The sequence below is a fragment of the Trichomycterus rosablanca genome, chromosome 21, assembly GCF_030014385.1.
Source record: "Trichomycterus rosablanca isolate fTriRos1 chromosome 21, fTriRos1.hap1, whole genome shotgun sequence".
NCBI lineage: Eukaryota > Metazoa > Chordata > Actinopteri > Siluriformes > Trichomycteridae > Trichomycterus > Trichomycterus rosablanca.
The window spans coordinates 17,395,253-17,411,326 of NC_086008.1; the positions used below are offsets into that span (position 1 = coordinate 17,395,253).

The 16,074-nt window shown below is 39.8% G+C and overlaps 1 protein-coding gene across 1 annotated transcript in view; it reads right to left on the reverse strand.

Moving 5' to 3' along the window:
* The window catches only part of kank1a (KN motif and ankyrin repeat domains 1a), a 105,643-nt gene that overhangs the window by 67,810 nt on the left and 21,759 nt on the right, over nt 1-16,074 (reverse strand). The window contains exon 2 of the mRNA XM_063017442.1: nt 12,962-13,050. The gene's annotated coding sequence lies outside the window, so the exon portion shown is untranslated. The remainder of the gene's footprint in view (nt 1-12,961; nt 13,051-16,074) is intronic.

A 16,074-nucleotide genomic window follows, 5' to 3' on the forward strand; every position in this document is an offset into this window, starting at 1 on the left:
GAACTATCCAACAACTCGATCCGACCGGCTCACCGAGCGCTCGAGTTTTCTAGCATGTCAGATATCTCAGATGTGCGACTGGGAATGAGTGACATGTCGAACAGCCAATGAGAACGCAGGAGAGGAGTGTAAACAGGTGGGACAGGGGGATAATATCGTTTATATCAGAAAACCGGCACACACACGTTTTACAGTATTTCTGACCTGATCGTTCTCTACAAAACATAACAACAAAACACCAACATTGCAAAAATATTTTTTAACCTCCAACTCACTACAGAACAATCCATGCTATTCGTGTTGCCAAATCCACTCAGATTCATTTATTTTTTCCTCCTTGATTTCATCACATCAGCGCACAAACACTTTGATCACTCGCTACTTGTTGATGTGCATTTTTGGACGTGGTATCATTAAACTCCTCGTCACTTCTCACGTGTGTTTTTGTTTAAAAAAAAACGGTATTCTAAATAGGTATTGGTATCGGTAAGTTCAAAAATACATGTACTTGTACTCGTACTCGGTTGGGAAAAAATGGTATCGATGCATCCCTAGTAAAAACTGTTGTATAAAAGCAATAGAACACTTGAGGTTGTGTGTTATCGCGAATAACATCACGGCTGTGATGATCTACGGCACTCGCCTTCAGCTCGTGCCTGCGACCAAATCACAGCCGTGATGTTATCCGCGATAACACACTCCCTCTCGTGTTCTATTGCTTAAATAATTGGGTGTAGTATTCTAAATTTCCTGTATTAGGCTGCACACAAAGCCAAGTATACACAATTAGTATCTGCTGCATGCACTGCCAATCATGCCCGCCAGATGGCGCCCAGCCGACCGGTGGCAACACCGAGCCTCGAACCCGGGAGTTCAGAAACTCGGTGCTGGTGCGTCTGCGGAACATCCCGCTGCGCCACCTGGGCGCCCTCTCATCCGTTTTAGTTTCTGCACTATTTTCGCAGTTACACATGGTTCTCACAGTTATTTTCAAGACACAGCCTACATTTGTAAGCAGATGCACTTTAGTGTGAGACACATGATTTCTTTCTGCTAAATCAACCATATTCAGCATTTTGATTACAACATAAAGCTGTTTATATGATCACAAGAGACATATTAGGAAATATTTGTCTCTTTTTACATCACTATTTTAGTAAGAATGCCATTTCATTTTATTAGGATTTTAACGTTATGTTTTACACACTTTGGTTACATTCATGACAGGACAGGTACTGGTTACACAACAGTCATCAGTTCAAGTCTTTAATGATAAACACAGTCATGGACAATTTTGTATCTCCAGTTCACCTCACTTGCATGTCTTTGGACTGTGGGAGGAAACCGGAGCTCCCGGAGGAAACCCACGCAGACACGGCGAGAACACGTAAACTCCACACAGAAAGGACCCAAACCGCTCCAAGTGGGAATCAAACCCAGGACCTTCTTGCTGCGAGAGGACGGTGCTACTGAGCTGCCCTGTAAGAATGCTATTAAATTAATTAATATGCTCAAATGGTATTTTTTTAATAACTTGTACTGTTTTCCTTTTTACATGCCGTTCTTAATGTTATATTCTATTATAAAAAAAATAGGCCGCTCAGCTGGCGCAACGGTAAAAACACACGCTGGAACCAGAGCTGGGATCTCGAATACATCGTATCGAATCTCGGCTCTGCCTGCCGCCTAAGGCTGAGCGGCCACATGAACAACGATTGGCCTGTTGTTCAGATATGGGCGGGACTAAGCCGGATGGGGTCCGTCTCTCACGACTGGTGCAATTACGACCTCTGCTGGCTGATTGATGGCGCCTGCACAGAGATGAGAAAAGAGTGCTGTCAGGGTGTGTCTCTCCGTACACCACGCTGAGCTGCACTGCACTCGTCAAAGTGTAGGTGATAAGATGCATACGGCTGCTGCCCACGTGTCGGAGGGGGCGTGGGTTAGCTTCGTTCTCCTCAGTCAGAGCGGGGATCGGCATTGGTGGAGAGGAAGCATGACGCAATCGGGCAATTGGACGCGCTAAAAAAAGGAGAAAAAGGGGAGAGAAAAAAACAAAAAAAAACAAACACCTATCTAGGGAAAGGAAAAGCACAAGATGCTAATACCTCATTGTTAAATAGATCTTAAATATTAGATGTTGGTTAAGTGTAAAGCCAAGCTAAAATCCAGAGTACTGAATCATTTATTTACCATGTTGAGTAATAACTTTTAGTCATGTGTGAATAAATACTGGTGCTTTTATTCAGAGGCCGTCAGCAATTTCCACTAAGAACAAAAATTTCATTAAATGAATTGTGTAGCCTTTGAAACCGGCATGTATGAGCAGAACACCTAGAAATCAATCTAATAAATAATAAATATTACTATTCTGACATTGTGTATGACATATACCCAAGAAAAAAAAATTAGTGAGTTTTAATCTTGGTAAAATATTGTGAGAATCCTGCATGTGTGAGTGATGCAAAGCCAATACATGGTGTACAGGTTACTTAACCTAATAATATCCTGAGCAAAAAGCTTAGGATTAGCCAAGAACAAGGCATATTTTTTGTCAAGAAAATCCAAAGCTCTTGTTTGTTACAGATACCACAAGAACATATGAGATCTAAACCGATAAAATCAAATACATTCCAAACAAAAAAACCTTGTCTTAATTAAACTTGTGCTTAAATGCTAGCAGGATTTTGGTCAAATAAGTAGGCCAGGCCTTATGGTACCAACAAGAGAGCAGACATTCTAAGAGGATTATGCTGGGAACTGTGTGAAATGGGCAAACTTAGAACAGGGTACCAATGCCAACACACCCCAGCTTGTAACAACTGTTACGAAAATGAGCTAAAATCAGCCATGTGTTGTGTCACAGGGCAAGAAACTAGATTGAGATCAATCGATCGATATGTGTTACTCGATTTATGAAATTAAATATGATGATTAATGATGCTTAAAATAAAACTGAAAATCTTATTCTTCTTCATCCTCGGGCTTTGTCCCATTCGGTTGTGATGCCCTGCCTGACACAACCCTCCCTATTTTATCCGGGCTTGGGACCGGCACTACAATGCACTGGTTTGTGCATCTAGCGTCTAGGTATCTACAGGACAATTCAGTGTTTCCAGTTAGCCTGGTGGCATGTTTTTGGACTGTGGGAGGAAACCCACGCGGACACGGGGAGAACACGCAAACTCCGCACAGAGAGGACCCGGACCGCCCCACCTGGGGATCGAACCCAGGACCTTCTTGCTGTGAGGCGACAGTGCTACCCACTAAGCCACCTTAAAATAAAACTGAAAATACTACATACAATTTCTTTTTTGTCATGGCTCTTGTGTGTTTGTATTTATGTGCTACAGATTACATACAACATAAAATCCCTTCATGCTGCATTTACTTTCAAATGTAAAAAACTGCTGTTGCAGACTTATAATCCAGCATGTTAAGCAGACCTTTTTATTTACTTTAAATATGGCACTGTATTAGATTTTAATGCATAAAATAGTACAATTTTGTATTTTATATTGCAATTAATAAAAAGTACAAGTGTAGTAGTGTGTCACATGTTTATGTGGTCTATTAAAAATATAATAACTTATTAATACAGTAAGTAATAATTAATGCATAAATCTGCCATTGGCCAATTTGGCTGTAAAGAAACTGGAATCAAAAACTCCCAGAATTCATCACTGGTGCTCCCTTTTACACTTGCATTACATACAAAAAAAGCTTACAAAGATTTTACATAGCACTTATGTAATAACTCAGGACTTCCCGGTGACGGGTCCTATTGTATTTACCCTGAATTCATAGCACAGACCCGGATCTACTGTTTATGCCTCTCCATCTGCTGGCCAGTAAGGAGAGCAGCTGCTTGTTAGACTCTGCAGCCCCTTAGAGTGTTTTAGTCCACTTAGAACTGATCATTGACATGGTAAGCCTTTTGTCTGCGGCTGTGAAGGTAGCCCAGAGGGACATGATCACGTGACATTATGGTCAGGGATGATTAAATACCTTATTTGCTATTCAGATTGATTTCAGGCATGACAGTCTAGATGGGGGCAGGGTGATGGTGCTGAGGACCAGCAGGCACAAGGGAATATATTCCCAAAGCTAATTAATAATCAAGCATTATTTGAGCCTTAAATCTTCCGAGCATGGAGGTAGAACAGGCAAAATGCTTCCAATTGTGTAAGGAATTATTTTAGACTACAAATTGAATTATTCCAACTATTAAAGTTACCTGTTAATGTTAATTACATACTTCTGTCTATGAGAATCCTTTTTCAAAATGTTCAACAAAACCATAACTCTATAGGTGGTTGTTTACCAAACAAAACAATAAAAAAATTATTTGATTGCTGATACATGTGTGACCTTTAGTGAAAATGCTATGTTATTGCAAAAAGCACCAACAAGCATAAGGTACGAATGAATGGTTCACACTTATTAAACATTTGTACTAATCGTGTACTAATATAGTACATATACACTTTTCCATATGCAATATCCAGCAGGGATGTCCTTCTGTGCCAATTTCACTCATGAAACTACACTTCACAATACAAAAAATCCGCCTGCAGCAGATACTAATTGGCCACCGTATCTGCAGGGTGGGGGCGGATTATGTGTGGGTGGGTGGGTACTTCATATGCTGTGTAAGGACCCTGATTGGCGGAAGAGACACCTGTGCAGAATGCACGGGCAAGAAAGAGACGTGTACAGTGACGTGCTGTCCTCGGATGCAATCTGGTATCTCTCAGCAGCGGAAGACAAAATTGAGTGCGCTAAATCGGGAGGAAAATGGGGAGAAAATGCATTTAAAGAAAAAAAATTTTTTAATTAACAAACGAAAATTAATTCCTTATTAACAAAAGTACTCAGACTTGTACTGAAGTACTTCAAATCATGGTCAGATGCATCCTGTTTGCTGGAGACCAACTGTTGCAGACTGAATTGAATGGAAATAATTTGTAAAAGCTCACATCTGGGTCTATTGGGGCCGACAATTTACACTGCATTGTCAGGACAAAACAAACAAGCCATGAAGTCCAAGGAACTGTCTGTGGATCTCTGCATTCAAATTGAAGCAAGGAATGGATATAAAAGGTCTACATGGGACTCAATAATTTTAAAATGGAATGTTAACACAACCGCAAACCTTCTAAAAAAAAAAAAGCACCCAATGATCACTCTAAAACAGCTTTAAATGTCCTGTGCACAGACAGGTGAACGTGATGAACCATCTCTGCAGGTCTCCATAAATCTGGCCCTTATTGCGGATCGGCATGATGGAAGCTACTGTTGAGTAGAGGGCACATGACCCAACATGAAGAAAAATATTCCTTTGTCAAATGAGACGAACATTGATTATTTTTTGGCAGAACACCAAGCAATATGTCAGACACTGCACAACGCCTGGCTAATACCATCCATATAATGAAACATGGTGGTGGCAGCATCATTCTATGGGGTGCTTCTCAGTGGCAAAGCACTGCAAAGAATTGGGCCAGGTGAATGTATTCACAAAAGCAATAATCTTAAAGAAAACCCCTTCTAGAGCACACACAAACTCAGACTCAACACTGGTGTAGCCTAGAAGCATCGTTATTTTTTGAAAAACTATTTTAATTCATTATTTGTAATGAATGTTACTATGGAAAAGCAACAGTGTGATGTGTGTATTGTATTTCACATTTTTTCACTGTAGTGATTCATTTTGCACTAATTCCTCTTTATAAGTATGTCCATTTAAAATCAAATACACCACAATAAGTAAGCAAAAATTTATGGGACTTGAATACTTTTTGAATCCACTATACATAGCACGGCAGAATATAATGCAGTGTGGGGAAAGTTAATGGCTAAGCAATTCTACTTCACACCAGCCTTACCATAAAACCTTAAAGAATGATTTAATTAATAAAAGAAAGACAAACCCACAATCAGAGTAAAGTACAATTGCTGCAGATTAACCAAGAATACACCGATCAGCTATAACATTAAAACCACCTCCTTGTTTCTACACTCACTGTCCATTTTATCAGATCCACTTACCATATAGAAGCACTTTGTAGTTTTTCAATTACTGACTTTGTAATGCTTCGTTAGCCCCCTTTCATGCTGTCCCCCTTTCATTCAACCAAAAATCTATCCAGCCAACAGCGCCCTGTGGGCAGCGTCCTGTGTTCACTGATGAAGGTCTAGAAGATGACCGACTCAAACAGCAGCAATAGATGAGCGATCGTCTCTGACTTTACATCTACAAGGTGGACCAACTAGGTAGGAGTGTCTAATAGAGTGGACAGTGAGTGGACACGGTATTTAAAAACTCCAGCAGCGCTGCTGTGTCTGATCCACTCATACCAGCACAACACACACTAACACCCCCCCACCATGTCATTGTCACTGCAGTGCTGGGAATGATCCACCACCTAAATAATACCTGCTCTGTGCTGGTCCTGTGGGGGTCCTGACCATTGAAGAACAGGGTGAAAGCAGGTTAAAAAGCATGTAAAGAAATAGATGGACTACAGTCAGTAGAACTACAAAGTGCTTCTTTATGGTAAGTGGATCTGATATAATGGACAGTGTGTATAAACAAGGAGGTGGTTTTAATGTTATGGCTGATCGGTGTATGGTATGAACATAGCATTAAGGTTTTTTTTGGTCCGTTAGTCCTGGATCCTGTAAAGTTGCTTTGAGACAATGTCTATTGTAAAAAGCGCTATACAAATAAACTTGACAAATTGTGCACATCTTGTATATGTAATTTCCCAAAAATACAGTTATGTCTAAGATTCTATTCATGGCCAGTTGTATTGAGTTTCTGACTGTGTGTGTACAAGTCATTTCTGAACACTGCCCTGAAACATTTCTAATACTAAGCTGCTTCCATCTGTTAAGATCCTTAAAACTTCAAGCACTGGAGCTTAGGGATTTGGGATAGCCTGTTTGGTTCTCTGTAACACCACTAATGACTGCAATGACTGCAGAAGCCAATACATTTTACAGTAGATTTTTATTACCTTCTGTGATGAAACAAAAAAAACTGAGGCAACATCTATAAGAACAAGGACACTTAATAAAACTTAGAAATTAATTTACTTTGGAATTTATCATATTACGCTAATTACAAAGTCATCTTTTTATAATTAGGGGAATCAATGTGACACTATGGGTGTGTTCGAAAACCTGGGCAGCTCTCTACATAGACAGCATTTTACGTCATCCTATGTGCGCTCCCGAGAAGGAAGCTGTTCGAAATCCTAGATGCCTTAAAATCCTCACTAGTAAGGTATCTAAAAATTTCAACGCTATTTTGACTCAAGAACGAGGGAGCATCCGATGCTGCCTTAGCGGCGAAGGCAATCCCAGCATTCAGTGCAGCATTCACACCTTTTCTCACAGAAAAATAAAAAACATGGCGGACGGTGCAGAGAAACAAATGGAGTTATTTTCAAACGTAAATAAATTATTATTGATTTTTAATTTGTATAAACTTGCACAAGTGTCACTTTTGCAAATGTGCAAATTTGGGCTTGTCCGCTAATTTAACCGTTTTCGGTACATGGAGGGAGATGTTAGTTGACATGCTAGTGCGTTTTGCCACCCCATCCCATTGGTTTGAATGGCATGAGGCTAACTGTGTTAGCTTAGTTAGCGAAAACTGATGGAATCGCTGTCTAAGTAGCGCGTTTGAATATATCGATGACTTATTAGAATCCTCTCTACTGAGGCAGCTGCCTATGTAGGCAGTAAGACAGCAAGGCAGCTCACTAGGTTTTCGAACACACCCACTATATGGACAAAATGATTGTGACACACTGCTTAATCATTGATTTCAGAAGATTAAGTCTAATTGCCACAGGTGCATAAAATTAAGTACCTAGTGTTCAATCTCCTTTACAAACATTTGTGAAGAATGGGCTCAATGAATTTGAGAGTGGTACTGTAACAGAATGCCACCCCTGCAACAAATCAGTTTGTGGAATTTCTGCCCTCTTAGATATTCCAGAATCAACTGTGAGTGGTATTATTGAAAAATGGAAGCAGTAAGAAACCAGAGCAACTAATCCACAAAGTGGCAGAACACGTAAAGTTACAGGGCGGGGGGCACGAGTGCTGAGGCACATAAACGTTGCCAATGCTCTGCTGACTAAATAACTGCAAACCTCCTTTGGTATTAACATCAGCACAAACACTGTGCACCATTAGACTCTGGAGCAGTGGAAACATGTTCTATGGAGTTATGAATCATGCTGCTCTATCTGGCAGTCTGATGAATGAGTCTGGGTTTGGTGAATGCCAGGAGAACATTACCTGCCTGACTGAAATAATGATGCCGACTGTAAAGTCTGGTGGAGAAGAGATAATGCTATGGGGTTGTTTTTCAGGGGTTGGCCTAGACCCCTTAGTTCCAGAGAAGGGAAATCTTAATGTTTGAGATATTTTGAACAATTGTATGCTTCCAAGTTTGTGGGAAAAGTTAAATTGGGGAAGGCCCTTTTCTGTTCCAGCATGACCATGCCCCAGTGCACAATGCAAGAGCCACAAAGACCTTAACTGGCCTGCACAGAGGCCTTCTTATCCAACATCAGTATCTGACCTCACAAATGTCCATCTGGATGAAATGGCCCAAAATCTTGTAGAAAGCCTTCCTAGAAAAGTGGAAACTGTTGTAACTGCAAAAGGGGAACAAACTCCATATTAATGCACATGGACTTAGAATGTGGATGTAATAATTATCCTCCAGGCCACCCAAGGATGACGGGGGTACCTGCTGAGTCTGGTTCCTCTCAAGGTTTCTTCCTGTAATTTTAAGGGTGTTTTTCCTTGCCACTGTCGTCCTCAGCTTGCTCAACAGGGGCTTTTGGTCTGACCGTTCTAGATTCTGTAAAGATGCTATGAGATGTCCAATGTCCAAAGTAAAAAGCACTATATAAAAAAATTTGACTTAAGTTGAATAACAGCTCTTGTAAGTGTAATGTGTAGGTGTCTCAATAATTTTATCCATATAGTGTATGTGATTACATAAATTTTAGCAAGCAAAAAAGCCAAATATAATTTCTTCATATTGTTCTTTTAAACCATGGGTCTTGTTTTTGTTGCTTATTATGTAGTGTCATAAACCAGGAGGTTCTTGATTTGTTAGTGCCAACACAGTCTGGAAAACAGTTTTATGCATGATCCACACAATTACGTCACTGGTCCAGTTGTCTTTTGGGTTTTTTTTTTTTTTTTTCACTGATTGGAGAAAATGCTATTGTTTTAAAGCTATCATGCAATTATGGAGATGTTTCTAATAAAAAACAACAACATATATAGTCATTTGTGACTATTTCCCTTCAACTTCTTGTTTACAAAGTATCTAACAGAACATGCATGCAGGCCAAATACTTCTACTTGTGTGTTAGATAAAAGGTTCTTGGAACAAGTTAAAGCTAGATTAATCTAAGTGTTGCTCATAAAATGAAAATGTGTACTCATTTGCTTGAGCAAGCAAAGATGAACAGGATTGGCAACAAAGAAGCAAAATCTACAAGTATCTGCATGTGTACCACAAAGCCAGTCATCAAATAGATTTTACGAGTCCTGTTTTTTTAATGTATGATGCCCTTAAGACAAACGTAATTAGAACTACATATTTAACCTGAAACAAAAAATGTTGGCCTGGATAGTAAGAATCCAGTAAGTTGGCCTTTTATATATGAATAAAATAAATACAATTTTGTTTTGTCAGTCTGGTTGAAACAATAATTAAGGAAAATCCCATGTATGTAGAATTTTACACAAGATATTTAAGGTCTACTGACAACACAAGATGGTCTTTTATACCAACATACAGGGGTTGGACAAAATAACTGAAACACCTGTCATTTTAGTGTGGGAAGTTTCATGGCTAAATTGGACCAGTCTGGTGGCCAATCTTCATTAATTGCACATTGCACCAGTAAGAGCAGAGTGTGAAGGTTCAATTAGCAGGGTAAGAGCACAGTTTTGCTCAAAATATTGCAATGCACACAACATTATGGGTGACATACCAGAGTTCAAAAGAGGACAAATTGTTGGTGCACGTCTTGCTGGCGCATCTGTGACCAAGACAGCAAGTCTTTGTGATGTATCGAGAGACACGGTATCCAGGGTAATGTCAGCATACCACCAAGAAGGACAAACCACATCCAACAGGATTAACTGTGGACGCAAGAGGAAGCTGTCTGAAAGGGATGTTCGGGTGCTAACCTGGATTGTATCCAAAAAACATAAAACCACGGCTGCCCAAATCACGGCAGAATTAAATGTGCACCTCAACTCTCCTGTTTCCACCAGAACTGTCCGTCGGGAGCTCCACAGGGTCAATATACACGGCCGGGCTGCTATAGCCAAACCTTTGGTCACTCGTGCCGATGCCAAACGTTGGTTTCAATGGTGCAAGGAGCGCAAATCTTGGGCTGTGGACAATGTGAAACATGTATTGCTCTCTGATGAGTCCACCTTTACTGTTTTCCCCACATCCGGGAGAGTTACGGTGTGGAGAAGCCCCAAAGAAGCGTACCACCCAGACTGTTGCATGCCCGTAGTGAAGCATGGGGGTGGATCAGTGATGGTTTGGGCTGCCATATCATGGCATTCCCTTGGCCCAATACTTGTGCTAGATGGGTGCGTCACTGCCAAGGACTACCGAACCATTCTGGAGGACCATGTGCATCCAATGGTTCAAACATTGTATCCTGAAGGCGGTGCCGTGTATCAGGATGACAATGCACCAATACACACAGCAAGACTGGTGAAAGATTGGTTTGATGAACATGAAAGTGAAGTTGAACATCTCCCATGGCCTGCACAGTCACCAGATCTAAATATTATTGAGCCACTTTGGGGTGTTTTGGAGAAGCGAGTCAGGAAACGTTTTCCTCCACCAGCATCACGTAGTGACCTGGCCACTATCCTGCAAGAAGAATGGCTTAAAATCCCTCTGACCACTGTGCAGGACTTGTATATGTCATTTCCAAGACGAATTGACGCTGTATTGGCCGCAAAAGGAGGCCCGACACCATACTAATAAATTATTGTGGTCTAAAACCAGGTGTTTCAGTTATTTTGTCCAACCCCTGTATGTGCTGAGTGCTGTCACTGACAGTGTCAAAAGCATCTGGGCATTTATTTTCAAAAACAGCACCTACACAACAAGGCTCTATTTTATAACCTGCACTTAAGCCAGAAGACTGCAAAATGTTTTTCTGACAATAATTCCAAACTTTTTACATACACCGATCAGCCATAACATTAAAACCACCTCCAGGTTTCTACACACACTGTCAATTTTATCAGCTCCACTTACCATATAGAAGCACTTCGTTGTTCTACAATTACTGACTGTAGTCCATCTGTTTCTCTGCATGCTTTGTTAGCCCCCTTTCATGCTGATCTTCAAAGGTCAGGACTCTCCCAGGGCCACTACAGAGCAGGTATTATTTGTGTGGTGGATCATTCTCAGCACTGCAGTAACACTGACATGGTGGTGGTGTGTTAGTGTGTGTTGTGCTGGTATGAGTGGATAAGACACAGCAATGCTGATGGAGTTTTTAAACACCTCACTGTCACTGCTGGACTGAGAATAGTCCACCAACCAAAAATATTTCCAGCCAACAGCGCCCCGTGGGCAGCGTCCTGTGACCACTGATGAAGGTCTAGAAGATGACCGACTCAAACAGCAGCAATAGATGAGCGATCGTCTCTGACTTTACATCTACAAGGTGGACCAACTAGGTAGGAGTGTCTAATAGAGTGGACAGCGAGTGGACACAATATTAAAAAACTCCAGTAGCGCTGCTGTGTCTGATCCACTCATACCAGCACAACACACACTAACACACCCCCACCATGTCAGTGTCACTGTAGTGCTTAGAATGATCCATCACCTAAATAATACCTGCTCTGTGGTGGTCCTGGGGGGGGTCCTGACCATTGAAGAACAGCATGAAAGGGGGCTAACAAAGCATGCAGTAATTGTAGAACTACAAAATGCTCCTATATGATAAGTGGAGCTGATAAAATGGACAGTGAGTGTAGAAACAAGGAGGTGGTTTTAATGTTATGGCTGATCTGTGTATATGTACATAGTCAAATTAATCTGTCCTTGGTTGGGTCACTTGATACCAAAAGTGGAAGCAATGTCAATGCAAATTCTTTTTATCACAGGCTTCATGGACAAACAGTCTCACACAAGCATAAGATCACATGAACAACGTGCAAGATTCAGCTGACGTATTGGAAACTGGAAACATGATCTCTAGAGTGAGAAACTGTGTTTGACCATCATGCAGTATCACAGATAAATCCTGATTTGAGAAATGTCAGAAAAATGCTACAGTTATTTTACTTCAAACTGCAACGTGGGATGAGGGATGAATACTGAAAGTCAATCCCAATGCTATACATACAAAAAAAAAAAAAAAACATTTCATAGAATTACAATAGAAGTTTGTGGAGGGTCTTTAGTTTTACCATGGAATTACTTGGAAAGTAGAGTTCATGGAGAAATTTTTGAGTCCTGACCTCATCTTCAGCAGAAAAATTCAGGGCGAGTTAGAATGGCAGCTGGCAACAGTGTCAAGCCAAGGGTCTTGTGACTTGGATGTGATGTTAGGTACCACATATCGGACAAGTAAACTGATGTAATAATAAGCAGTTCTGCAAAAAGACTAGACTGAAATAAAATAGTGTATTTAGTTGCTGCTAAAAGTCAATCAGAAAGAGTGAACTTAATTTTGCACAGCCAACTTAGTGTTAACTAACATGCTTAGAAGGGCAACAAAAGTGACCTTCGGCTGGGATGTAATAAATTACTCCACAAGTTCAACCCAACATTTAGATTGCAGAGCAAAGTCACACGCATTTAAGTAATGGTTGATTACACATGGCTTATTAAAGACAAATAAATATGCTGCAAGGGGAAAAGAGTCACCTGTTGTTGACCTTAGACTTCAGAAACCAATATCCTGTAAATTTTGCGTGTGGTCTGGTGGAAGCGCTTCATGGGCTGACGGACCTTACCTAGCAAAAAGAAAATATTGCAAGAATTAGGTACTTCTTTTTAATTTACAACAAAATGGTTTGTGCAATAACACTACTAATTATACAATCCTTAAAAACGAATACATGTAATTGTATGTCTGTCATTTCTGAACAAATTGATTCATCCAAAATTAGGATAATCTGGGATAGCAGTCATGTGATCTTTAAAATGCAAATTGCAAAAGTGTCCTGCTTTATAATAGGCCACCACTCTCAAACAAGATCTACTGATTTGGATCCTGTCCCAATCAAAATAGTTTCAGTGAACCTTTAAAAATTTATAAGACTTAGAAGAAATTTGCTTTTGGTTATAGTTTTTACCAGACTAGACAGCATTAGACTCTAGTCTCAGGTTATACTTACAGATTCATTTGCATTGTTCTATTTTTAGCTGATGGCACATTTTACAAGTCGCTCAGGATTAAAGCATTTTCCAAAATGTTGACTAAATCTAAGCGTACAAAAAATCCAAAAGTAGTGCTATTCAGTCTAGCAGTCATATTTCTGCAAAGATCCTACCAAAGGCACAATGTGCAATGCTAAGAGAGGGGGTAAAACAACACAAAGGTATTAAGTAAAATGTTTTAAAGTCTCCAACAGAGGATTCAAATCAGACTTGAGAGAACAAAAGAACTGTAAAGCCTTTACATCAGTATTCTTTTACCTGTACACAATTGTGAGCCTGACTAGAAACAATGCGACTGAATGTAAAGTGACAATGTAAAAATGTGTGCTAAAAATCTTACTCAGTCTTTTTAAATACTATAGCATCAGAGCCACAAGGTATAACATTGATAGATTGATTGATTGATTGATAGATGATTAGATAGATAGATAGATAGATAGATAGATAGATAGATAGATAGATAGATAGATAGATAGATAGATAGATAGATAGATAGGATAGACAGACAGACAGACAGATAGACAGATAGATACTTTATTGATCCTTTGCAGGAAATTGCTTTGTTACAGCAGCTCACATCAGACAAACAAACAATTTCTTGCATACATACAACATTCACCAAACAGTATAAAAACAAGCAATAAAAATTCACAGTAAGATTCTATAGGGCTAATAAATACAAGATCAAAGTCAATAAACGCATACAGTAGTTTTTGAAAACTATTGTAACGTTCTTAAGCTTGGAAAAAACAATATACATTAAACAGATTAGTAGTTTGTTTGTTTATTAGGATTAACGTCATGTTTTACACTTTGGTTACATTCATGACAGGAACGGTAGTTACTTATTACACAAGATTCATCAGTTCACAAGATTATACCCAACACAGTCATAGACAATTTTGTATCTCCAATTCACCTTACCTGCATGTCTTTGGACTGTGGGAGGAAACCAGAGCTCCCGAGGAAACCCACGCAGACACGGGGAGAACATGCAAATTCCACACAGAAAGGACCCAGACCGCCCCACCTGGGGATCGAACCCAGGACCTTCTTGCTGTGAGGCGACAGATTAGTAGTGTCCTTTGTTGGACTGGACAGAGCACCACATAATCGCAGGGCTTCAGCCATCCACCTTAGATGCCCAGCTGGCCGATAGCACAGCTGAGATTTAAACCTGGATGGTGGGCTAGCAGAATAGACCTCTGTACCACCTGAGCTAATAAAATATTTTATTAAGAACTTTAAATATAACAGGACTGAGAAAAAGTGCTGCTGGCTGTTAAAAGTTAAGATATACATTTTAACAAGACAACACCACAACACATACAGCCGAAACAACTTAAAACTGGTTGCTGATAAAGAAGGTGAAGGTGATTGCACAGTCTACCCTCCTGACTTGAATCCTATTCAGAATTAAAACCACCTGCTGCAATGAAGCCAATTATTTACAGTCAATTATTTCTTATTCGACAACTTAAAGCTTTATTTGTTAACTAGCAGGGTCGCAAATTAAAACTAATTACTGATGCTAATAATTTGTAATGTCTGTATACATTTCTCTATTAATTTCATTTTCAAACAAATTTGTTTTATTTGTGCTTAAAAATGAATAAGCAAAAAGCATGTTATCATAAGCCTAAAATCAAAAGACAGTATGGGTGTGTTCGAAAACCTAGTGAGCTGCCTTGCTGTCTTACTGCCTACATAGGCAGCTGCCTCAGTAGAGAGGATTCTAATGTCATTGACTTACATCAGGTTATTTGAACGCGCTACTTAGACAGCGATTCCATCAGTTTTCGCTAACTAAGCTAACACAGTTAGCCTCATGCCATTCAAACCAATGGAATGGGGTGGCACAACGCACTAGCATGTCAACTGACATCTCCCTCCGTGTACCGAAAACGGCTAAATTCGCTAACAAGTCCGAATTTGCAAGTTTATACAAATTAAAAATCAATAATAATTTATTTACGTTTGAAAATAACTCTGTTCGTTTCTCGCACCGTCCGCCATATTTTTTATTTTTCTGTGAGAATATTTGTGCCACACTGAATGCTGGGATTGCCTCCACCACTAAGGCAGCATCCATCGTTCTTGAGTCAAAATACCGTTGAAATTTTAAGATACATTACTAGTGAGGATATTAAGGCATCTAGGATTTCGAACACACCCTATGTGCAGATATAAATTGTATATATGGACTGGAGGTACATTAAATAAAAGTGATACTGTATGTTTAACTCTATACAGTTATGCAGTAACCAAACTATGACAGTAAAACATTTTTTTAATCCTGTCATTTCTAACTTGTCACTGCTAATGTCTGAATGTGTCAGAATTATGATATGAATTGTATTTGACAAGCAGTTTAAAAACAGTTCTTTAGAAACGCATTTCTCAGCAGTAAGCACCAGATAATAAGGGGGGGGGGATAGATAGTGGCTTTGTAACCTGGAAGTCAATGTTCCCAAACATCAAAGGGACAAATTTCACTTCTTATCCAACCCTGCAATTACATGAGACCTGAGTACAGAAGGGTTGACGTTCCCATAGGAAAAATCTGACTAGAGGGCAGGGGTGTTAACAGGTGAGTA